The following is a 26,011-nucleotide window of genomic DNA, read 5'->3' as shown; positions in this document are numbered from 1 at the left end:
CCGCTGCCATGCTTGATTCTGGGAATTTTGTGCTCTATAATTCTGATCGAGAAGCACTATGGCAGAGTTTTGAGTTCCCGACTATTCCCTTTTACCCGGTCAACCTCTCTTAGCAGGTAAAGAACTGTTTGCTAGTCTTTCAGAAAGGACCACTCAACGGGAATCTTTTTTCTTGCAATGCAACGGGATGGAAACCTTGTTCATTAACCTATGGGTTTTGGGCACTACAATCACCGCTAAACATGCTTATTATGCATCTGCTACCTCTAGAATGGGAAAAAACGTGACGCTAAACCTTAGTGCTGATGGCCATCTATACTTGCTCGACGATAATGGTTCTAACATTAAGAATCTAACCGTTGGAGGATATCCTACAAAGGAAACTATTTATCTTATGAGAATTGATGCAGATGAAATATTCCGACTGTACTCATATAAGCTGAAACAGAATGGAAACTGGTCAATTGTATGGTCGTCTTCGAAAGATTTGTGTGATCCCAAAAGCCTCGATCTGCGGACTAAACGGTTATTGTGTTTCGAATGATATAGAAGCTAAATGTGTATGTCTTCCTGGGTTTGAAATGGTACACCCGGGGAATTGGACTCGAGGCTGTGACAAAAGTTTCAGTGCTCCTGGTTGCAACAACAAGAATGAATATAATACGTACACCATGGAGGAGCTGGCTAATACCAATGGGAACGTGATCCGTATTCTATTATGTCGTTTCTACTCGAAGAAGATTGCAAACAAGCCTGCCTAGAGGATTGTAACTGTGAAGTTGCACTATTTAAAGAGGGTAAGTGCAACAAACAAAGGCTCCCATTGAGATAAGGAAGAAGAAAATTGAGTGACATTTTTATTATTTTTTTTTAAAAGAAATTGTAGATTTTCACAGTTAACAAGTAGGACGATAACAAAACCAATGGGCAATATTTTAGGTGATTTCCCTTTTGCTTTATTCAAGTAAATAGAGGATGGTGAGACCAATCCTTTGACCGCATATAACTTTTTTTTTTTGTATACGACTTTAGTTGTAATTAAGTGTTTGCTGAAGTGAATATATACATCTCTAATCATATATACAACTAGTTTATTAATTTAAATATGTCGCGTGCCTTTAAAGAAATAATAAAGCATGTACAGAAAATAATTGTCAAGAGATATAATCTAGTACTATTTGTTTATGATTAGGGGTGTAATCGGTTCGGTTTGATTCAATTTTAAACATATTTTATAATCAAATCAGTTTAACTCGTTTTTAGAATTGATATAGACCGATTCATTCAGGACATTAAAACTTTCGATTTTTTCAATTTCGGTCCGATTTGATTTAATTTTATAGGTGTAATTCAGTTTTGAGGTTTTTTGTTAGGTTAATTCATTTTCCAGATCCAAATGAGAAATTATTTTTATTCTAAGTATGATAGAGTCTGAAACATTGTTTTAAAAAATACCATGTATATAACCACAAACAATGTGAAAAAATTTACTTATAAAAAATGTATTTAACCTTAATATATATATATATATAAGTATATAACTTAATATATAAGGATAAATAATAACATATTCATAACTTAATATTAATATTTATCTCATATTAATAAAACTAATAAAATTAATATATGTTACATTAAGGAAGCATAAATAATAAAACTAAGAATTTATTTCATATTAATTTTATAATACGTATAATATGCATAGCATATAATATCTATTTTATATAATATATATAATTTTTTATTCAATTCAGTCCAATTCAATTTTTTAATCATGAAAATCATGATTGTATCAATTTTCAATCAATTTCGATTTCGACCGAACCAGATCAAATTGGCCTAATTCAGCTCAATTAAATTGGTTCGATTAATTTTTTGAGCAGAGCCAATTTTTGGCTTGCCGAGTTCCACTAAACTCAAAAAATTCAAGCTCAAACTCGAAATTTTTATTTAGCCTTTATTCGAACTCGACTCAATAAGCTAAACTCCTAACTCAAATTCGAGCTAGAATTAAAAGCGAGCTCGAGTCAAGTCTAGATGGTGTTGTTATTTTAATAAAACTTAATAATTAATAAATTAGATCAATAAAAAATAAAAAATCAAATATTGAATTTGTACAACTAACAAGTATAACCACTATTGAATTATAAGATTTTAAAAATTTATAAATAATTAATATGTAACTAGTTGATATTTATCCATAATAATAATATATTATATGCATACATCAATTATTAATATATACATATAATATGATAGCATATATCTATTTCATATGTAGTTCTTACATATTAGTATATAAAATTATTAAATCTTATTGATTAACTATTTTACAAATTATAACATATAACTATGAAACATATTCAATATATAGACATAAGTAATTAGGTTACATATCATATATTTAATTATAAAAGTGTTATGTTTATATTACTAGCTAATATATATATATGTGTGTACATAGGCGTGTGTATATATTTATCAACATATGAATAAGTTTTAATTGGGTTTAGCTAACGAATTGATTCGGGTACAACCAAGCGGGCCTTAACAACCTTTGACCTAATCGAGTTGAGTTTAGTCAGTATGTGTCATTTACTAATCAAGCAGATATCTACTTTTATGGGTAAGCTTTTTTGTTTTCCCGAGTCGAGTTCGATTCGAGTTTAAAAATGCAAGTATTGAGCGAGTTATCGAACATACTGATTCATTTACAGCTTTAAAATGGAGGGTCTGTTGTCAGTAATACAATTTGAGAATTTGAACACCATTCAATTTTCGACAAAAAATACAACCATGTGAAAGACATCCAACATTGAACATTCTTTCCTTATGAGTGGCAATCCAATCCCATTATAGACAATCACCCAACAAGAGTCATTCAACTCATCATTTCTATATCACACGCTATATTTGATTATTTATTTATATTTTATTCTTGTAAAATTAAATGAATTTTTTTACTCGTTATTTATACACTATATATTTAAATAACTATATATTTGATAAGGAAACAAAATACACACATATATATATATATATATATATATTTAATATGTAATATAAAGATAATGAGTATAATTTTTTCACGATAAGATGAAAGATTTCTTGTAAAAGTTAAATACCAAAAAGGCCCATACAATTAGCTTAGCCAGCAGATTGATCACCGTGGCTCTCAAGGATTGGATTGCTGACCTCCGTTACAATTTACATGGAAGACTTTGACTATTGACTCAGCGTATTTACAATTTACATCATGAGTGTATTTATTTACAAAAGACTTTGACTTTGAAAATTTACAATTTACATCAGTGTATTTTCTTCTAATGACTTGAATATTTATTAAGCATTGGATCTATTTCTTTGCATTGAAATTTTAATATTGACTGAACGTAGTTTTCATGGTTTAATTTCTTGGTTGGATAGTAGCTTTCAATTTCTTAAAATATCGAAAATCTGGAAAAATATTCTAATAATATTTTTTAGATTTTCTTTCCAAATTTAAGAAATTAAAAGTTTATTTAGTTACTAAAGTAATAATGTCTGATTTTGAATCCGTCAACGGTCCTGCATGCTTGAACCCACAAGTTACAACCTAATTCTCAAGATTGTTATGACTTGGACACTCCCGACATCACTCCATATACTTATTATGAATCTGGGACACCTGGAAGGGGAGATAACGTAACGCTAAACTTTAGTCCTGACGGCCATCTCTACTTGCTTAACGCTACTGGTGTTAACTGCTAACATTAAGAATCTAACCGATGGAGGATATCCTACAAAGGAAACTATTTATCTTATGAGAATCGATGCAGATGGGATATTTCGACTGTACTCGTATGAGTTGAAACAGAATGGAAACTGGTCAGATGTATGGTCATCTTCCAATGATTTGTGTGATCCCAAGGGTCTCTGTGGATTAAACGGGTATTGTGTTTTAAATGACAATAAAGTTGAATGCAAATGTCTTCCAGGGTTCGAGATGGTACACCAGGGGAACTGGACTGCAGGCTGTGAGAAAAGTTTCAATGCTGCAGGTTGCAATAGTAAGGATGAATACAATCCATACACCATGCGCGAGCTGGCTAATACCGTTTGGGAAGATATGCCGTATTCTGTTTTTGTCATTTCCACTCAAAGAAGCTTGCAAAACAGCTTGCTTGGAGGACTGTAACTGTGAAGCTGCGCTATTCAAGGACAGGGAGTGTAGAAAACAAAGGCTCCCATTGAGATACGGGAGAAGGCGGTTGACTGATTCAAGCATTGCTTTCATCAAGGTAGGGAAATCGACACCTGCTGATATGCCAAAAGACAACCAGAAAGGCTTTAGACTGGAAATTCTAATTATTGGTGCTGTCTTTCTTACTTTTGGAGGTATGATGTTGGTAATTTCTGGAATTGTGTTCTATAAAAATCATTTCTGGTATAAAAAGCTCCCGGTTAATTGAAATGTGGAGCTGAGCGACGATGTCGCTCCGCGATCATTTACTTATCTAGAACTTGAGAAAGCGACCGATGGTTTTAGGGAAGAGGTTGGAAGAGGATCATTTGGCACAGTTTACAAAGGGGCAATATTGAATGGCCTAAAGATTGTGGCAGTCAAGAAGCTAGAGAGAGTGTTGGCTGAAGGGGAAAGAGAGTTCCAGACTGAGATGAAAGTGATCGGGAGAATGCATCAAAGAAATCTGGTCCGTCTACTCGGGTACTGTCATGATGGACCTCATAGACTTTTAGTATACGAGTACATGAGCAATGGGTCACTCGCAGATATACTCTTCCCGCCAAAAAAACAAACTTGTTGGGAAGAAAGAACGGGAATTGCTCGCGACATAGCAAGAGGAATACTTTATCTCCACGAAGAGTGTGAGCGACAAATCATTCACTGTGACATAAAACCCCAGAACATTCTCGTGGATGATTATGGGAGTGCAAAAATCTGTGACTTTGGGTTGGCAAAGCTGCTGAAACCAGACCAAACCAGGATCTTTACCGGCATTAGAGGGACAAAGGGGTATGTTGCACCGGAGTGGCATCGGAAACTACCCATCACAGTCAAAGCAGATGTTTACAGCTATGGAATTGTGTTGTTGGAGATCATCAGTCGACGAAAGAGTGTGGATTGGAGTCTACCAGAGGATATAGCTGTTCTTGAAGACTGGGCCTACCACTGTTTCGAGGCTAGCGATTTGGATAAATTAGTCGGGCCAGATGATGAGGTTGACAAGAAACAGTTGGAGAGAATGGTTAAATTAGGACTTTGGTGCATTCAGGATGAGCCATCATGGAATTGTGTTGTTGGAGATCATCAGTCGACGAAAGAGTGTGGATTGGAGTCTACCAGAGGATATAGCTGTTCTTGAAGACTGGGCCTACCACTGTTTCGAGGCTAGCGATTTGGATAAATTAGTCGGGCCAGATGATGAGGTTGACAAGAAACAGTTGGAGAGAATGGTTAAATTAGGACTTTGGTGCATTCAGGATGAGCCATCACTCCGGCCATCGATGAAGAAAGTTCTACTTATGCTGGAAGGAACTGTGGATATTCCAACCCCTCCTAGCCCTACTTCTTTTTTCAGTGTGATCTAGTCTAGGGTAGCATTTCACGAACTTTGCCTCGTAGTTTCTACGTTGAAGTGTAGCTTTTCCTACAAGTTTTACTTCTAGGTCACATGCACAAGTCTTTTCATTGCTGCATTTTTCTTGTTCCATGCGATTAGTTGCATTTTTCTCTTCTTAATTCTTAGTTTTAGTTTCCATTCTGCATGGTAAAAGTGGTTGTTGTCAATGTCATGTACTCGACGATGCCTCTATGAGTTGTATCAATAAAACTAGGACCTGTTCACCCGGGCCCAATGACTTACCCGACCCGAAAATAAGATTATAGGGAAAGGCACTTTCCGATGAATTAATACCCTACTACGAGAATCGAATATACCACTGAAAAATCAGTTCTTCCGACCCAAACCGTTTATTTATTAAAAGTAATTTTATGATGACGACGATGATGATATAAATTCAATATCAGTATGCTAGAAAATTTTGATTATAATTCTATACAAAAATATGGCAAATGAAGCACAGATCACACCGACTTCTTTTCTTCTTCCCTTTCGACTAGTTTTGTTTTCTGATTTAGAGTGTAAAACTTTAAAAATGGTACTAACATATATAGCCATTACAAAGCTGCTAGCTGGTGGAAATTTAATTTATCCTTAGAATTGATTAGTTTAGCGAGTGACAAGCAATTTTAATGGATTAAATTGAGATGACATGTCTTTCAATTTAGGAATCTTTGAGAATTCTCTCATGTTGGCCATTATAATATTTTTGACAAGATGAATAATTTGTTGTGGCATTTACCTATGAATGGACTGATGTTTGTAAGAATCATTACAGTTAAAGAAAAGGCTGCATAATACAATTTACCAATTCCAAATATCCGAACTTGGACAAGCACCAAACAATACAAACATCCCACATCCCGAAAAGGGTAGCAGCTAGGAGTAAAGATGACACAATTCACAAACTCATCAGTTATGATCAGAGTAAGATCTTCTCAATTTCACTTAATTAAGTGGATGTATCTGTTCAACACAAAACATGAGATCTTTGGTTATCTTACTCTCAGTCCAATACTTTTGACAAACACAATAAGTAAAATCTACTGTCAACAATAGCATATTGAATAGATAACTATTTTCCGTAACTATAGTTCCTATAGGGAAATTCTGGTCCTACCACCAAAAACCAACTTCATGAAGATCGCCTTCTTTCTAGCAACTGCAGCCACATCAAAAAAGGGTTGAAGTATTAGTTTGATATTGCCACCTCATTTATCCACAACTTATTGGTTGAAGTAATCAAGTCCCACAAAGCAGTAGCAGTCAGCAGTGGAAACAAACGACATTTCCAGCGTCAAACATGAAGATAACAGCCAGAACATTTACCTAAAAAAATCCATATTTATCTGAAAAAATTATCAAGTTAAAGAAGATAACAGCCAAATAAAGTTCTAAATAAAATTGTGAAACACCATAATTAAGGAACTTCATAATCACCAAATAAGTAATCTTCAATCGACTTCATTCAAATTTTTAATAAATCATACATAAGCATCAGACAATTACTTGTGTCACCCTCATCCCCCACGTGTGATTTGGTGGGAGTCGCGACACCGGTGTGATGGCCACACGGGTCATACACTCCATCGCTGAGTGCAACTATGTGTAAACATGCAATATGTGTATAAGTTAAATATACACAGTGGAAAAATTTAAAGGCAAATTCAAGCTAAGTACAAGAAAGTTAATGTTTACAACCCAATAAAAAAAAATCCTCACAAAGTTAATACAATTATCTAACTGATTGAAGTAAAATAAAGGAAAATCTCTCAAATCACAAAATAAGAATATACCAAGTCGTCACTCCTCTAGAGGGGTCGGTCCTTCGTTCAAATCTGCCCTCTACATCAAAGGTTTCTTGAAATGAAACCACAAGTGAAAACACCACATGAGATTTTGCAATCTCAGCAAGAAAACATAGTCCACAACCAAGCATTTCAATCACAAGGCAAACAACCAACAAAAACAACAATAATGCGAAAAGACCAAAATACCATTTCTTTATAATTTTATACAAAAAAGGACATCAGTTTAACCACTCATGCCAAAAATCACATTTTCTTTTAGAAAACAAACATTTGATTATGGTGTGCACCATGGTCTCTCCTCAGGACCATCGACACACTTTGGCTCCCTTCGTCATAGCACAGGTAACGACCGTGTGTGTGACTTTGTAATGAGCAATGTCTAGCTCCGTGCTTGGCACATAGGTAACCAAACATCCTCTAGGCCCCTCCAATAGAGGGACTATAGAGTCATACCAAGAACATTACTGTCTTGGATGGGCCTACTATCGCCTAGCGACAGTCCAGGGGACATTACTCAGTTTTATATGCTCCTGAGTGACCATAGGAGCTCCATTGAGATAATACTTTATCTTGGCTTGGGGTCGTAATATGCACACATCCATAAAATAATTTCTAAATCCCTTTACATCAAAACACAATTTCCCAAATTTCACAGAACATCCAAAAAGCAGAGCATTTATCAATAATATGCCAAAAAAATATCAATACAAAAATATAGATGCGTGAATAGGCAGATATTGGATGGCATGACAATTTACAAACAACACATGACTGCTCACACGCAAATATCTCCATTGTCATAAATCCAACCAATACACAGTTTTCTAACTACGCGTGATTCCCAACACTTCATTCGACTCTTGGCCCACAATTCCATCACCAATAAGGGTGTAAAAAAAATCGGTGAACCGGTAAACCGGACTGGACCGGATCAAACGGGTGGGATCGGTCCAGTCTCGAATTTGGTTCGGTCCAGTACCAGTTTTATTTTTCTTAAAACCGATCAAAATCGGTTTGGTTTTTATTTTTCTTTTTCTAAAACCGGATCGGATCGAACCGGACCAGTTCATATTTTAATTTTTTCTATTTTATATAATTTTTATATATAATATATAATTATATATAAAGTAGTTTTGTATTATATAATAAATTACTAATTAATATAATATTAAATTTTAAAATCTTATATCATTTTGTTTATTGTATTAATAGTTATACTAATACTATATCACTATATATTATAATATACTAAAATACATCAATATATTATATATTATAATATATTTTTATAGTCTATAATACAATTATAATATACTACAATATATTATCACTATAGTATTATATACTATAATATACTATATTATATAATATACTACATTAAAATCGAAAAATCGAATCGAAAACTAGTAAAACCGAAGTACCAGTTTAGGAGGGTAACCAATATGTAATCGGTTTTGGAAAATATAAAACTAATGCATACTGGTTTGGTTCTAAATTTTGTCTAAAACCGGATCGGACCGGACCGGTTACACCCCTAGTCACAAACTATGATAGAAATTTTCTAACACTTTACAAGACCGTTGGCCTACAAATCCAACACAACCAGATTGCACAAGACAATTTATCACGGCGTTAGAAATCCGAGGTCAGTTTAGAATTTTACTTACTACGCAGAATGAAATTTCTAGATGATCACATGTGCCGTCAAACAGATCTCGCGAGCACACTCGTGTGAGCGTCGAAAGGTGGTGGCGATGGTGGCGACATGGTGGAGACAATGGTAGTTTTGGTCAAAATAGTGAGATTTACAACCTGGAAAAGTTAGAGGACGGAAGGTATGTGGTGATAGTGGGTGGAGGAGGGGATTTTCATGGCGCGGCAGTAGCCATAAAGGGATCTAGCTCACGAGTTGGGTAATAACGGGGAAGAAGAAGTCGGGAATGGGTTGGGGGAGCCCCAGAGGTTGGTCAAATGACCACTGGAACATGGCTAAAAGTGGCGACGTTGGAGGGGAAATTTTCCTAAGGCCACGGGAAGCAGATTTGAGGATGAGGAAGATGGTAGGATACGATTTGAAAGAAGGAGAGAAGGCTTTGGAAGTGACTTGAGTGAGGGGATGCACAACCTATTTATAGGTTGTGAAGGGGATGCAAGGCCTATTTATAGGTTGTGGGGTGGTGACCGGGGAACACAACTATGACTACGATTGGGGAATATGGGCGGTGGAGGAAGACCAAGCTGAACACACATGGCTAACACCGACTAGCCCATGGCGACGACGAGCAGAGGAAAAATATAAAAGGAGGGAAGTGAGACTCATGGGGGAGGCAACAATGGAGACTTGGATTGGGGGAAGGGGAGGTGGCTGCAGATGGTGGTAGGAGAAGGGGACCATGTCAACATGTGGAGGTGGCCCACTGGTGGTGGATGGAGGCAATACAGTTGCCATGCCGAAAGCCTCACGAGTTTGCAACGTGGTTGGGCATGGGTTGGGCAAGCGAGATGGTGGTGGTAGGTGGAGGACAAGGAGCTCAGGCTAGCGTACATATGGTGGTGGTTCGATGGAGAAGGTGGACGGTGATGTAGGCTGTGGTATGCATGGGAGAAAACGGAAGAAGAAAAATTTTCAGAGGGAAGGGGGGCATTGCGCAGCGCAAGAGGGGAGAGGAGAAAGAGATGGACTTTGGGTTAAAACCCCAGTTCAAAACCCAGTGTTTAACAATAGAGGGGCTGGGCTTGCTTCCAAAGTTTTGAATACTGTACTGGATGTTGTACTTGTCAAGGCACTGGAATGAAATATTTCGGTATCGGTATCGTTTCGTGTACCATTTCGAGATAGTTGATACATGAATAAATTTATAGAAAAATTATATTCTAAAATAATAGTCTATATATGAAAAAAATTATACATAAATACATATATATATATATATATATTATAAATAGCCTGGTTTGAAGTGGGGATAAAAAAATGAGTTTGCAGTTTGAAGAAATGAAAAAAAAAAGAGTAAAGGCCGAAATGCTGGCCTGTACGGGTCTGTACATAGGCCAGTACAGGTCGAAATATCGGATGGTACAGCCGGTATTTGGGACTGTACAAAATAGGTATAATACCTATACCGGACTAGTGGCCGATAAGGCATATACCACCCATACTGGCCGGTACAATATGATATTTAAATCTTTGCTTGCTTCCGCTATGGGCTCACCAGCACATGGGTTGGGCCTGAATTCCTCACTCCTTACACACCAAAAATTAAACCCACAATAATAATACAAAAATCCGACTAAATAAAAACACACAAACTTTGGTACTCACAACCACCCCCTTAAGAGAAATTTTTCCCTTGAAACTTGGGATTCTTAATCCAATAAATGCAAAACAGTTACAAAATACAACCCAACACTTGTTTGAGACAAGAGATACAATCAATAATACTAAAAAAAATGTGGGTACTGGTCTCTCATGTCCTCTTCTCTCTCCCAAGTGAACTCGCCATCGGGTCTCCCTATGAAACCTTCACCAAGTGTATTGTCTTGGACCTTAACTTTTGTTCCTTTCAATCCAGAATCTGAGTTGGCGCTTCCTCATAGGTAAGGTTAGGCTGTAGTTAGATGCTACCAGGGTCGACAAGCCTTGGCTCTTTTTGCTCAAAACTTTTCTTCAGTGCCGACACATGAAACACATCGTGCACATTTGAAAAATATTCCAGTAATGCAATCTTGTAACTGACATGACCAACCTTATATGATATTTGAAATGGACCGATATATCTTGGGCTCAACTTCCCTTTCTTTCCAAACCTGTTAACGCCCTTCATGGGTGAAACTTTCAAATATACCCATTCACCTTCTTCAAAAGACAGGTCTTTTCTCCTAGTGTCAACATAACTCTTCTGACGACTCTGAACTGTTGTCATCTTATCTCTTATAATTCTAACCTGATCCTTCATGTCTAGAACTATTTTTGGTCCAAAAAGTTTGCTCTCACTGACCTCATCCCAGTACAATGGCGATCTGCATTTCCTCCCATATAGAGCCTCATAGGGTGCCATATGAATAGAAATTTGAAAATTGTTGTTGTATGCAAACTCTATGAATGGTAGGTAATTTTCCCAACTACCTTTGAAATCCAAAGCACAAGCCCTTGGCATATCTTCAAGTGTCTAACTGGTATGCTTAGATTGACCGTTAGTCTAAGGGTGATATGCACTGCTAAACTTCATCTTAGTGCCCATTGCAGCTTGCAAACTCTTCCAAAAGTGGGATGTAAACCTCAGGTCTCGATCTGATACAATAGACTTGGGTATCCTATGCAACTTGACTATCTCTTTCACATACAGTCATGTCAACTTTTCCAAGTTGTCTGTGTTCATGACTAGCAAAAAATGGGCACTTTTGGTCAGATGGTCAACAATTAGAATTCTTCCCACTGGGAGTCCTCGGCAAACCCAGTACAAAGTCCATCGCAATGTCATCCCATTTCTACTTTGGTATCGAGAGGGGTGAAGGTTACCTGCAGATCTCTAATGTTCTACCTTAACTTGGCAATAGGTGGCACATCTCTCAACGAACATGGCTATGTCCTTCTTCATTCCTTCCCACCAAAATTTTCTCTTCAGGTCTTGGTACATCTCCGTACAACCCGAGTGAACTGAGTAAGGGGTCACACACATCTCAGTCAAAATCTTCTCCTTAACCTCTGAACTGGTAGGAATTACCCTACGACCTTTGAATAACAAAATCCCATCACAACTCAAACTAAAATGCTCAGGTCCTCTCAACTTCCTAACCTTCCGCCATATATCTAAGAACTTCGGATCCTACCTTTGAAGAACCTTCAATTCCTCAAAGTCCACAGTTTCGACTTTGTGCATGAAGGTTAAGATCTCTTCCTGCTACATGCTTTCCACTAAAAGCCTCCTCATTTCAAAGAGTAGAGAGTCTATCTCAGATGATTTTGCCATATTCGCCAAGTGGGATTTTTGACTTTGCACATTAGCAACTTGGTTTGCCTTCCCTGGATGATACTTAATCTCGCACTGATAATCACTGATCAACTCTAACCATCTCCTTTGCGTCATGATAAGATTCTTTTACATGAAAAGATGCTTCAAGCTCTTATGATCTGTGTAAACTTCGTAGGTCTTGCAATACAGATAATGCCCCCAAATCTTTAAAGCGAAAACCACTGCTGCAAGTTCCAGGTCATGAGTGGGATAGTTCTTTTCATGATCCTTCAGTTGGTGGGACGCGTAAGCTACGACTTGCCCTTTTTACATTAGAACACACCCCTAACCAAACTTGGAAGCATCACTGAAGACGGTATACGGCTTATGTGGTTCTGGAATTGTCAATACAGGTTCCAAAGCCAATATTTTTTTCAACTCTTGGTAGCTTCTTTCACATTTCTCAGTCCAAATGAACTCGGCATCTTTCTTGGTCAAAGCAGTGAGTGGTCCAGACTGTTTAAAAAATCCCTTTACAAATCTTCAATAGTAACCTACAAGTCACAAGAAGCTTCGTATCTCATGCATTGTTGTGGGATGCGGCCAGGCCAACACCACTTCAACCTTATTGGGATCTACAACCACACCCTCTAGACGTTTAGAGATATGACATGCCCAAAGAACCTGACTTTATCAAGCCAGAACTCACATTTGCTGAGCTTAACCTATAACTGATGCTCTCGCAGCTTACCCAGTACCAACCGTAGGTGATTAGCATGATCCTCCAAATCTCGGAATGTACCAGAATATCATCAATGAAGACTACTACAAAGGAATCCAAATAAGACCGAAACACCCGATTCATGATGTCCATGAAAGCTATAAGTGCATTGGCTAGTCTAAAAGGAATTACTTTGAACTCATAATGGCCATACCTAGATTTGAAATTAGTCTTTGGTACATGTTTGTCCTTTATCCTCAGCTAATAATAACCCGGTCTCAAGTCAATCTTAAAAAATGTAGCCAAGCCTTGAAGCTGATCGAATAAATCTTCAATCTAGGGTAGTGGATATTTGTTCTTTAAAATCACTTTGTTAAGTTCCTAATAATCAATGCACATTCTGAGGGTACCGTCCTTCTTTTTGAGAAACAATATGGGTGCTCCCCAAGGTGAAGAATTGGGCTAGATAAACCCTTTGTCTACCAGTTCTTGCAACTGAGTCTTCAATTCCTTCAACTTGGTCAGTGCCAACATGTAGGGAGCCTTATGCACATGAGCCATTCTAGATTCTAGATTAATTGCAAACTCGACGTCTCGAACAGAAGGTAACCCAAGGAGGTCATTTGCAAAAATGTCAAGAAATTCTTCAAAAATAGGAATCCCTACTACAAACTTCCTCCCTATTGGTTTAGTTACCACTTGAACTAAAAAGATGTTTGCCCCACTTGCTAAATCCTTCTTCGCTTGGATCTCAAATATGACCGTAGGTCTTGACTTCAGCTTGCTACTTGCAAATTATATATAATCTTCCCCAGGTAGATGGAAACTATCCACCCCGACTCCAACAATTAATACTCATAAAATGCTGGAATAGCCAATCCATTCCCAGAATAATGTCAAATCCAAGCATTTTGAATACTATCAAGTCAGCATCAAGAACCCTTTCTCCAAAATCTAATGGGCAGCCTAGGCAAACTTTCAAACATAATACTCTCTCTCTGTTCGGTAACCTTATGGCCATGGACTGCAGTAAGGGCTCTGTGATTAAGTTACACATAAGAGCAAAGGTAGCGGATACAAAGGATTAGGATGCCCTCGAATCAAACAAGGTGTAAGCATAAAATTTATGCAAGCAAACTCTCGAAGAGACAACTACTTCAATGCAATTTCAAGAATTTAAAACACACCACAATCAAATAGGTTGGATCAAGCTCATACCTGTGATGACCCTTGCATCATGGGTCTCTAGGGCCTCATCATCGACTTTCTCGGGTGTCAGAGCATACACTCGAGCTTGCACAGCCTGCCATTGGTTTGGCCTTCCTTCACGCTGTCCTCCTTTACCTCCTTGCACAGTACTGGGGAAATCTCATGCCTAGTGGCCTTCCTGATCACCATTGAAGCATTGAGTCCTACCCTGGCGACAGTCACCTTCATGAGATCTGTTGCATCTTCCACATACTAGGGCTTGGCCCCCCATACGGACACCCTTAGATGCCTGTGGTCTCGCCCGGTCCTTGAAGCACTAAGTCCCACCCTGGTGATAGTCACCTTGGTGAGATCTATTGCATCTTCCACATACTAGGGCTTGGCCCCCTATATGCATACCTTTAGATGCCTGTGGTCTTGCCCCAGTCCTTGACACAAAACTACTTTTTGCGGTGACCCAAAACTGCTTCCTTCTTCGGAAAACTATGTCTTTTCTGGCCCGGTGGGGAGCCTACTACGCTACCATCCTCTTGCTTAGCTATAGAGGCCACCTCAACCAATCTCTAGAAGTTATGGATTTGCAGACAAGCGACCTGCCGGAGAATCTACTAGCACAACCCCTTCTGAAACTGTTCGGCCCGCATCTCCTTAATGGCAATGAGGTGAGTTGTAAATCTACCGAGTTTCATAAATTTAAGGGCATATTACTCTACCGACATGTCACCTTGCACTAGGCTATTGAACTCTCTGGCCTTCTGATGCCTCGCTGAGATAGGAAAGAAGTGATCATTAAACACTTGCTAAAATCATTGCTAGGTCACTACTGTAAGGGATCCTAGTTCCAACTCAAGGAGTTCCCACTTAGTCTCCCACCAGGTGGCAACCTCCCCCTGCAGCATGTAGCTTGCATAAAGAAACTTTTGGGTCTCGGTGCACCCGTAAATCTCAAAAGTGCTCTCTAGATCTTTTATCCATCTTCTAGCTCTGAGCGGGTCTTCCTCACCTGTAAAACCAGGGGTCCTATGGGCAAGGAAACACTCATAGGTGCACCCTCGTTGTTTCTCTTTGGACTTGGAGCTAGAAGTTCTGCTAAAGAAATTCCATCATGCGGTTCAATGCGCTGGCCATGGCATAGTTTCCATCACCCTGTGGTAGTTCGTCTTCAGGAGCTTGACCAAAGGAGTTGTCAGGATGGAAGCTAGGTCGCACCATCTTCGCTTGCACAAATGCAATCCATTATTCCAACTCATTCCTCCACTCCTAAAACATAGCCCAAACATGCTTGGAGAATAAAGCCTAAATTTTTGGTACTGCACCTAAGTGACTTGTGGTTTTACTCATAGCTGAATTGCTTTGATACCACCTGTGGCGCCTTCGACCCCCACGTGTGATTTGGTAAGAGTTTCTATACTGGGGTGATGGCCAAATGGGTCACACATCCCATCCCATCGCAGAGTGAAAGTGTCTGTAAACATGCAATATGTGTACAAGTTAAATATACGCATTGGAAAAATTTAAAGGCAGATTCAACCTAAGTACCAAAAAGTTAAAGTCTACAACCCAATTGAAAGCAAATCCTCACAAAGTCAATATAGTTATCCAACTGATCTAAGTAAAATAAAGGCAAATCTCTCAAATCACAAAATAAGAATACACCAAGTCGTCACTCCTCTGTTGGGGTCGGTCCATCGTACTCAAATCCGCCCTCTGCATCGAAATGTACGGTTCCATGAAACGGAACTGTAGGTGGAAATACTACATGAGATTTTACAATCTCAGTAAGAAAACACAGTCCACAACCAAGCATTTCAAACACAAGGCATACAACCAACAAGAACAGCAACAATGCAAAAAGGCCAAAATACCTTTTTTTTTTTTTTATAAGTTTACACAAAAAATGACAGCAGTTTAACCAGTCATGCCAAAAATCACATTTCCATTTAGATAGTAAACACTTGATTACGATGTGCACCATGGTCTCATCCCCTAGGGATCATCTGCACACTCTAGCTCCCTTTGTCACACCACGAGTAACTACCGTGCATGTGACTTCATAACGAGCGATGTCTAGCTCCGTGCCTAGCATGTATATAACCAGACATCCTCTAGCTCCAGCCAGCAAAGGGACTATAGAGTCATACCAAGAGCATTATCATCTTGTACAAGCCTACTGTTGCTCAACGACAGCCTAGGGGACATCACTCAGTTTTATATGCTCCCGAGTGACCAGAGGAGCTCCACTAAGATAATACCCCATCTAGGCTTGGGGTTGTAATAAGCACGCACCCACAAAATAATTTCTTAATCCTTTTACACCAAAACACAATTTTTTCAATTTCACAGCACAACAAAAAATGCAGAGCATTTATCAATAATATGCAAAAAAAAAAATATCAATATAAAAATGCAAATGTGTGAATATGCAAATATTGGATGGCATGACAATTTACAAACAACACACGGCTCACAAACAAATATCGCCATTGTCTCAAATTCATCCAATACAAAGTTTTCCAACTACGCGTGGTTCCCGATGCTTCATCTGGCCCTTGGCCAACAATTCTATCACCAACTATAATAGAAATTTTTCAACACTTCACAGGGCCCTCAGCCCACAAATCCAACACATCCAAGCTACATAAGACAATTTATCACGGAGTTAGAAATCTGAGGTTTGTCCAGAATTTTACTTACAATGGATAACAAAATTTCTGGATGATTGCACATGTTGTCAAACAGATTCCGTGAGTGCACATGCATGAACATCGAAAGGTGGCAGCAACGGTGGTGGCACGGCGGAGACAGTGGCAGTTTTGGTCAAAACAATGAGATTTACAACTTGGAGAAATTAGAGGATGACATGTATGTTGTGACAATGGCTGAGAGAGGTGGCGTGTGGCAGCGCTAGAGGGGAAGTTTTCCTAAGGCCATGGAAGGGAGATTTGAGGGTGAGGAAGATGGTAGGATACGATTTGAGAGAGGAAGAGAATGCTTTGGAGGTGAGTTGAGCGAGGGGATGCAAGGCCTATTTATAGGCCCTGGGGTAGTGATCGGGGGACGCAACCACAATTGTGATTGGGGAATATGGGTAGTAGAGGAAGACCAAGTTGAGCACACGAGGCCAACATCGACTGGCCTGCGGCGGCGGCAAGTAGAGGAAAAATATAAAAGGAGGGAAGCGAGACTCACGGGGGAGGCAACAATGGAGGCTTATATTGGAGGAAGGGGACCATGCCGACACGTGGAGATGGCCCATTGGTGATGGATGGCGGCAACGCAGCTACCATGCCGAAAGCCTTACGGGTTTACAACGTGGTGGCGCACGGGTTAGGCGAGCCAAATGGTGGTTGTAGGTGGAGGACAAGGAGCTCAGGCTTGTGCAAACGTTATGGTGGTTCGATGAAGGAGGTGGGTGACAATGCAAGCTGTGGTCTGCAGGGGAGAAAATGAAAGAAAAAATTTTTTCAAAGGGGAGAGGGGCATTGTGCCGCACAAAAGGGGAGGAGAGAAAGAGATGGACTTAGGGTTAAAACCTTAGTCCAAAACATAGTGTTTAACAATAGAGGGGGTTGGGCTTGCTTTTGTTGTGGGCTCACCAGCACATGGGTTGGGCCAGGATTCCTCACTTCTTACACACCAAAAATTAATCCCACAACAATAATTACTACTCGATTTAGAATATTATTAATACATATATGTGTATGAATGAAAATTGTGTTATACTCTGTAAACATGCATGTAGCTAGCATATTGATTTTTATTTATATCAAAAGGTCCAAAAAGTAATAGGGCTTGTGAGCTAAAAAAAAAAAAAGGCCAGATTCACAAGTTTTACTAGTGTGTGCTTAAAACTATTTAGTGAGGTTTGAATGGTGAGTTGATATGAAAATTGAATAACATATTATTTTTAATATTATTATTATTTTAGAATTTAAAAAAATTATAATGATTATATGAAATGAAGTGAGATGAGTTTTGTACTCAAATGGGGTTTTAGTCACCCAGGCCAACTGATTAGGAACCATATTTTTCGCATTATCTTTTTGTTTTCTCTTTCTCTAACCTCCCAAATGTTCTCAACAAAAGAATATGCAAACAAACAAAACTATAGGATTATAGAGTTATATACAAGTAGGAAAAATATAATTGCAAGCATAATTATACACTAATCTGTGTACTAATGTGATGTAATTGGTTAAAAAGTAGATTTTATTAAAAATAGTATTAATTTAAATTTGAAGTATGAATGAATCAGTATTGATACACAGATTAATACGCGACTGTGCTTATATATAGCAAAACTCATAGAAGTATAGTGCTAGGGACAACCGTCCCGTAACATAGAGAAAAAAAAAATGCGGGATGGGAGGGAATTCGTTCATTTTGAAGAAACAGAGCAGAAACCACCAAAACCAGAGAAACCTCGTGGTGGGGAATCTTCTTCCGTCGTTGTCGCCGACATTTTTTCTTGGTTTTAGCTGGGTTCTTTCATCGGTATTTCTGGGTAAGAGAACAGGAGCTCTTTTCTTGTTTGTTGTTATTCTTGCACTAGACATTAGTGGAACCATTTTCGCATATATGGGTTGTTGTTCATTTCTGGGTTGTTGCGCATTTTTGTTGCTCATTTCTAGGTTATTCTTTTTTGCTCTTTACTAGACATTGTTTGTTGTTATACAGAGACCATTTTCTGGGTTGACATCTTTGCCTTTGCTGGGGTGTTTTTTAAGCTTGAGTTTAGTTGTAAAGGTATCTCGTCTGTCGGTGGAGGAAAAATAAAAAGAAAAAGAAAGTGGATCCCATCCGTTTGTTCATTTGCTGCTATAAATTTAGGGCATGCCCAAGTAAAGTGGAAAAATAAACTAACTTGAGGGCATTTGGTAGTATATGGTATTATAAGTTATGTTTATAAACAGAAATGCAGAAAAAGGATTGAGGTTTTTCAATCCCAAACTCCAACAGCCTTTTGATAAAGAAAAATAAAAAGAACATACTCCACTAGTTAATACACAAGAAAATATTGTTCTTTATTCTAAATTTTGTCTTTTTTAGTCACATTTATAGACTCGAATAGTTTCTTCTTTTCCTTTTAATTGATTTTTGACTTATGTTAACTATTGCTTTCATAGACTATTGAACTGAAAGTATCAAGTTTGCTTCATGTTTTGCTCCTGAATGACATGCACCAAAATAATGGAGCTTTGCTATTTATGTCTTTCTTGTTAGACGTTTGAATTTATGCTTGGTTAACATGTCTGCCATGGCGATAAATGCATGCCTTATGTGAGACCTATTTCTTTCTATAGAACCAGTCTGTTTAAAACAAATGTGAGACCTATACCTTGGTTTGATATAATTGATCCAAAACAACCTTAAACCAAAAAAATAATAAAATAATAAAATTAAAAAAATTTTAAAAAATAAAACCAAAAACTTGGTTTGACACAATTGATCCTTGGCCATAAGCCAATCGTGTTGGGATGACCATTTTTATTCTGAAATAGATAGTATTCATTTAGGATAAAACATAGCAATTTGCTTGTTATATTTTTAGAAGTGATTAGATTGGAATGTGAAATGAATTATGTGTGCATGCTACCCATTTTTCAATACAAAGTGTTTGGGGGTGCTTTGAGAGACAACTACAATGGTATCAGCAGCAAGATAATGTTAATTCCATACCTTGATGCTGATTGCAATCATTTATCAGCAAAAAGAGCATCATGGCACAAGGGAGAGAAGCTATAGTTGAAGGAGAGTTCTCCTAGACTTTGTTGAAAATTGAAATGGTGGAGGGGTGATTATAAAATAATATAAACTTAATGGTCTAATTTTGTAAATTAAGTTGATGTCTCGATAATGATTTATATATCAAAGAAGAACCAGATTTTTTCAAATTCTCCATCAGAATTTATGGCTTATTTAATATAAATACAGCCTGGCTATAAATTTGCTTCTCATATGAATTTTGATGTAGGATTTATATATTGTGTTATTCTCAATATCTAACCATTTCTTTTGGGACAATGATTTAAAGAGAAACTATATATCTATTGTAAACGATTATTTCAGATCACACAGTAGGGAATTTCAACCATAAAGAAATTGCTATTTGCTTTCATGACAACTCGGGTACTTATCATGAAGATGAACATGGATTGCTAACTTCTTGTTTTTTTTTTTTTTTTTTCCAGCCATTAGAATAAAATAGTCATCACCTTTGCTGATTAATAAATTGATCCTCACACCAAAAACTGATAACAAAATCAAGCTTCTTTAGAATGCATTCATCTTGTAATCATTTGCTAATTTATGTGTAGTGGTTTTGAAAAATTTAGCATGCATTCATCTTGTAAATTTTTTCCCCAGATGCTATGCAAACTCATAAAGTTTGAAAAACATCATGAATTAATGGTTTTTCCTTTTGCATTGATACTTACAAAAAAAATGAACTTCTTGACAACTATAGCTTAAAAGACTTCAAAACATGACATGGAACCTGCAAGCTGTTTTTATGTTCTTTATACGCTACAAACTCATGTTCATTAATTAGTGTTCTGGTGAACATATTTTGGTGGAGCCATTGTTCTTCATGACAAGATCATGCATTATATTTGTGAAATATAGGAAGAAAACAAATGTCACCAGTTGAACTGTACGTAATAGATTTCTTTATTTGTTGTTGGGGGTCAACTTTGTTTCTTTTTTTACAAGTTTGTACTTATATATTGATCTAAAAATACTTGCTGGTTACACATTGATCTAAAAATGCGACGTCTTTTTGGCAAATATCAAAGCTGGAAAGCACTAATTTTGTCTAATCATGTTCTCTAATAGTTTTTCCTTTACATCCTGTTTTTTAGACCACATCTAGTCAACTTCTTGTTCCCATTAGTTTCTACACATTTTCTTGTTGCTATGTGGGATGTGGCTGTCTGAAATTGTCACAATCCCAGTTTTGTAGCCACAAGGCAGTGCGGATCTAAAGGTTGTTATGGATTTTTTGAATTTTCTGTCTTGCATATGTACCATCACTACAGAAAGTTAACTGCAACCTGAAATTACCTAGTTAATTGCATGCAGTGTTGATTATTATATATATGGTCAATATTGCTGAATGGTTCAAAAGGTTTGTTGAGTCCCAGACATTGGTTTATTTTTTCTAGTCATGTCTCCGTCTGTGTCTTACTAGTTTTTCTCCTACATCTATTAATTTATTATTGATCTTGATTTAAACTACTTATGCAAGCTGACAGATAAATGGTTTGAAACACAATATTGTCATTGGCATTATATATCTTGGGGGCAAGTTAGCTAAATATCCCAATTGATAGGAAAATCTTCCCTTTGATTTTCGATATTTTTCTTGTTTGCAATCAACAAGAAATAGTGGTATCAAAAAGATGTTGTAACTCTGAGTTTGCTTCATAATATAAGGAAAAAGAAACTTTTTCTCCAGCATAACTCTAATATCCTTGCGACTTACTACTCTAATTCACACTCCCTTTAGTAATTAGCCATTGCTGTACAGAAAAATCCATATAATTGACCATTTATAACAGATTTTTCCCACCAAAACGTCAACAAACATAGCAATTCCAACAAAATATTCCTGGAAATTTGTATTAGTTCACCAGCATAATGCACCAAAATAATTTAAACCAAATTTCAGCTTCAAGGTCTCTGTCTTGCTTTAATCAAAGAGTGTATTTTTGGTTCCATAACCAGAGATTCTCTATAAAAATCGTTCATTTATACTCTTTGATGAATTTTCTCAGCAACAAAACAGATAATCCAATGTTACTATTGATTACTAATACAATTTAACTGAAATAAACAACTTTGTTTCTATTTTTCCAATTGTTTGATTGGTGCAGAGTGACCAAAATGTAACTGATTATTCAGTGAATAGCTCACTTTTCCATTTAGAAAAACCAGAATTGGAGTGGTGATTATGATTTCTATGGGCTTCTTGGCTCTGTTCGCTAGGAAACTGAATCATAACCTCTTTCTATAGAAAAGAGAAACATTATCACTGGAAAGATCTTTTGAGAAGGAACTAAGTGCTAAAGTATGCAGGAAAAAGAGACGGAATAGAGCTCAAATATAGATGGAAGTAAGTGCTAATGTATTTTTTTTTCCTGTAGGTTGTTGCCGTGGTGTGTCTGGTTGGCGGTTGCTGCTTATGACAAAGAGAATATATATTGTTGTGGTTGCCTTCATTCAAGATGTATTTGAGAATATTAAGCGTTTTTTGATGGTGTATAGGGAATATATATTTTAGATTTTGCCTTCATTCAAGATGTATTTGGGAATATTAAGCATTTTTTGATGGTGTACAGGGAATATATATTCTTGGCAATTTATGGTGCCGTGCATTTTGATAATTTGTCCAGTAAAACCTCATTAGAGAAGTTATGGCCTCTAGATGAAAAAACCTCAGAGCCATAGTCCTTAAAACTCCGTACAAAGTAGCAATAAAAAATGTGGTTGGAGTTCTTACAAGAGTCTACACAGTCATACTCCAACAAAAGATTTACTTTGTAGGCTCCAATGAATTTTCACTTTTCTTGATCAATTTTCTGCAGTCATACTTACCAGTAATCTCTACATGAACAAATACCACCTTCTATGCATCCCTTTCTACAATAGCTCGATTTGAAATGTTAGACACGTACTTTATCCAATTATGGAATTCATTTTCAGAGATTCTTGAACACATGTACGAGAATTGTATTGGATAGGCTAAGAAGTCCAAAAGCAATTGCCAATTTCTCACTATGAATATGTACTGCTGCATCCCTCTGCCCTTGCTCTCCATCACTCAAAAGAGTATAATGGTCCGTCACATAACTGATTTCAACTGCCTGTTCATTCAAATATCTTAAGAACCACAATCCTGTGAAAAAGCACCACTTGCCAATCTGGAGCATAAGATGAGAGGAGCATATAATTGCATAAAAGTATTCCAATTCAGCAAACAGCTAACAATGCTTAGGGGACAGGTTGGGATTGTCATGAACTATCACCTCTAGGTTGTCATTTTGGTGTGCGTCCAAAGTAATTCAATACAAAGAAAGAAATTAAAAAAGGGTTCTCCAATAGAAATTAATCAATACAAGGTTAATGAAGTAGTAGTCAAAATTCAACACATATCAAAAGTATACTCCCCCAATAAGTTTATAATATTCAGGGGACCATGGATCTAAGTACATAAAATCCCAAACTCCACATCAAACCAACACTCCAAGGACAGACAATCCCAATGCCAACCTGATGGCACAACACTAATGCCATCTTTTAATGACAACACTCCAAGATGCCCCTCCCTTAATACAAGAGCCTAAAAAAGTTCCTCCCCCTTCCCACCGATTTCACTTTGCAATAAAAGGTCCGGAGCTTCTCTGCAGGTAACATGTTCATGGGTCTTGACATTGGAGTCAAATGTTACTTTCTTTTGGCCCTAAAGCTCAACTCCTTTGCAGACTCACCCCTACCCCTACAAACAAACCCCATCACAACTAATATCAAATACAAAAAGAAATATTCGCAAAAAAGTTATTTTGCTATCAAATTGAAACAATTGGGAAACAGTAAAACCCAAACAATTGGGATTTGATAACCAACCAAACTGGTGAAATCTGTTTGGTGTTGGGATTTTCGGAGGTGCCCTGTATCAAAGAGATAGCAGATTGCAAGGGTTTGTAATCTACAGTTCTTTGCCAAAAAAATTCAGAATTCAATTTCAGTTCTTTTTTCATTCAACAAGAATAATTATCAACTCTAGCTCCGTTTGGCTGATGAGAAAACATAGGAAATTAGAAGGAACCAATCTTTTGAATCTTTAAGAAAATGAGCATAAAGACTCAACTGTGTTACTTTATTAACAAAAAGAAAGACCATTAAAAAATAATAATAGCAAGAAAAAAGCTTCAATAAAATTGATTCCTTTTGATTATGGCCTTGTTTATATTTCCTTGACCCAAAAAACAAACGTAAACGAAGGAAGCTTCAAAATGCCGAAACCCTTTTCTCGTTCCTTTCTGGAGTATCCTCAGCAACCAAACAAAGCGTTAAGGACAAACACGAAATGGACACTGGAACCTAAGCTGGAAAAAAATACTTACTACGTCATCATGGGGATGAAACTTGTTCTGGCTCTATTTTCGTTGTTTCCTCCCATCTTTTGTATGACCAAAGCAAACAAGAAAGCAACCCATTTGAGAAACCTACTTCCCCTCGCAAGAATTCACATAGGGAAGGAAGTTTTGACTAGTCTTCATTGTCTCCATGAAACACAGAGAGAGGGAGAGAGGGGAAGGAGTAAACGGTAGGGAGGAAAACAACTAGACATGAGGAAAGGTCGTTGAGGCTTTTCTAGGGTTTCGGTGCGATTTGGGTGGACAAGATGAAAGGGGTTCGTGGGTTCAAATGGGGTTAATGGCCCTTGGGAACCCATGAGCATGGTTCATGCCTCTTGGGTTCGAGGAGAAGACGAAGACCCACGGAGACTTCGTGGAGAACACGAATAGCTACTGGCTTCGTATAGAAATTTGTCACGACGAATCACCACAACCAATCACTGGCTTCGTTGTCCAGCTCAGTCAGAGAAGCCACTGGGTTCTTGGGGACGACAATGGTTGGGAATGGGGATGATGGTTTCGACTGGGATGGAGGGGGATGGAAGGCTTAGGGGTGTAAAAAAGAACCGATAAATCGGTAAATCGGATCGGACTGGACCAAATCGGTGGCAACGGTCCGGTTTCGAAGTTGGTTTGGTCTGGTATCGATTTTAGTTTTCTTAAAATCGGTCAAAATCGATTCGGTTCTATTTTTTTTTTTTTTTTAAAACCGGACCGAACCGGATCGATTTATATATATATATATATTTTTTAATTATATATATTATATATAAATATTATATATAATATATAATTATATATAAAATAGTTTTGTACTATATGATAAATTACTAATTAATATAATATTAAATTTTAAAATCTTATATCATTTTGCTTATCGTATTTATAGTTATACTAATATTATATAGTGCATATTAATAGTTATACTTATACTATATCACTATATATTATATTATAATATAATATAATATATCATTATATTATATATTATAATATATCATTATAGTCTATAATACAATTATAATATATATTATAATATACTATAATATACTATATTATATATATTATATAATATATAATATATAATATAGTACATTAAAATCAAACCGAACCGGACTGGAAACCGGTAAAATTGGAGTACCGGTTTAGGAGGGTAACCAGTGCGTAATCGGTTTTGAAAAATGTAAAACTGGTACATACCGATTCGGTCTTAAATTTTGTTCAAAACCGGACCAAACCGGACCGGTTACACCCCTAGGAAGGCTGGCTTTCAGAGGGAAGACTATGGGAATGGGGAATGGGGAAGAGGGAGGAAAGACGATGCGAATGGGATTATTTGATAATGAGGGTCTCGTGTGAATTCGTTTGAATTAAACTGAAAAAACGGCGTTGTGTGGGACACGGTGACACGGGGGTTCCTGTTAGGGACCTCGGTCTAGTCCCTAAATATTATGGTTCTCTAGATCCGTTTCACCCAACTATGACCGATGAGCCTATCATTATTGCTTGTCTTTTACTTGAGTACTAGTCTTGAGTGATGATATTTGATGAATATGGATGA

General features: G+C 37.2%; 1 long non-coding RNA gene and 1 pseudogene across 1 annotated transcript; one reads left to right on the top strand and one right to left on the bottom strand.

The window, feature by feature from the left end:
- The first annotated feature begins 581 nt into the window (after positions 1-581).
- On the top strand, positions 582-5,363 carry LOC122304539 (annotated as a pseudogene).
- Positions 5,364-23,391: 18,028 nt separating this feature from the next.
- LOC122303444 lies at positions 23,392-25,134 on the bottom strand. The gene is made up of 2 exons (XR_006240682.1): positions 24,436-25,134; positions 23,392-23,807 (listed from the first exon to the last, which is right to left on the bottom strand). It is a non-coding gene; the product is annotated as an uncharacterized LOC122303444 (long non-coding RNA).
- Between the last annotated feature and the right edge of the window lie 877 nt (positions 25,135-26,011).

This window comes from Carya illinoinensis, chromosome 3 (assembly GCF_018687715.1).
Source record: "Carya illinoinensis cultivar Pawnee chromosome 3, C.illinoinensisPawnee_v1, whole genome shotgun sequence".
NCBI classification, from domain to species: domain Eukaryota; kingdom Viridiplantae; phylum Streptophyta; class Magnoliopsida; order Fagales; family Juglandaceae; genus Carya; species Carya illinoinensis.
The sequence above is the reverse complement of the archived record's forward strand: the minus strand, read 5'-3'. Positions and strand labels throughout refer to the sequence as shown.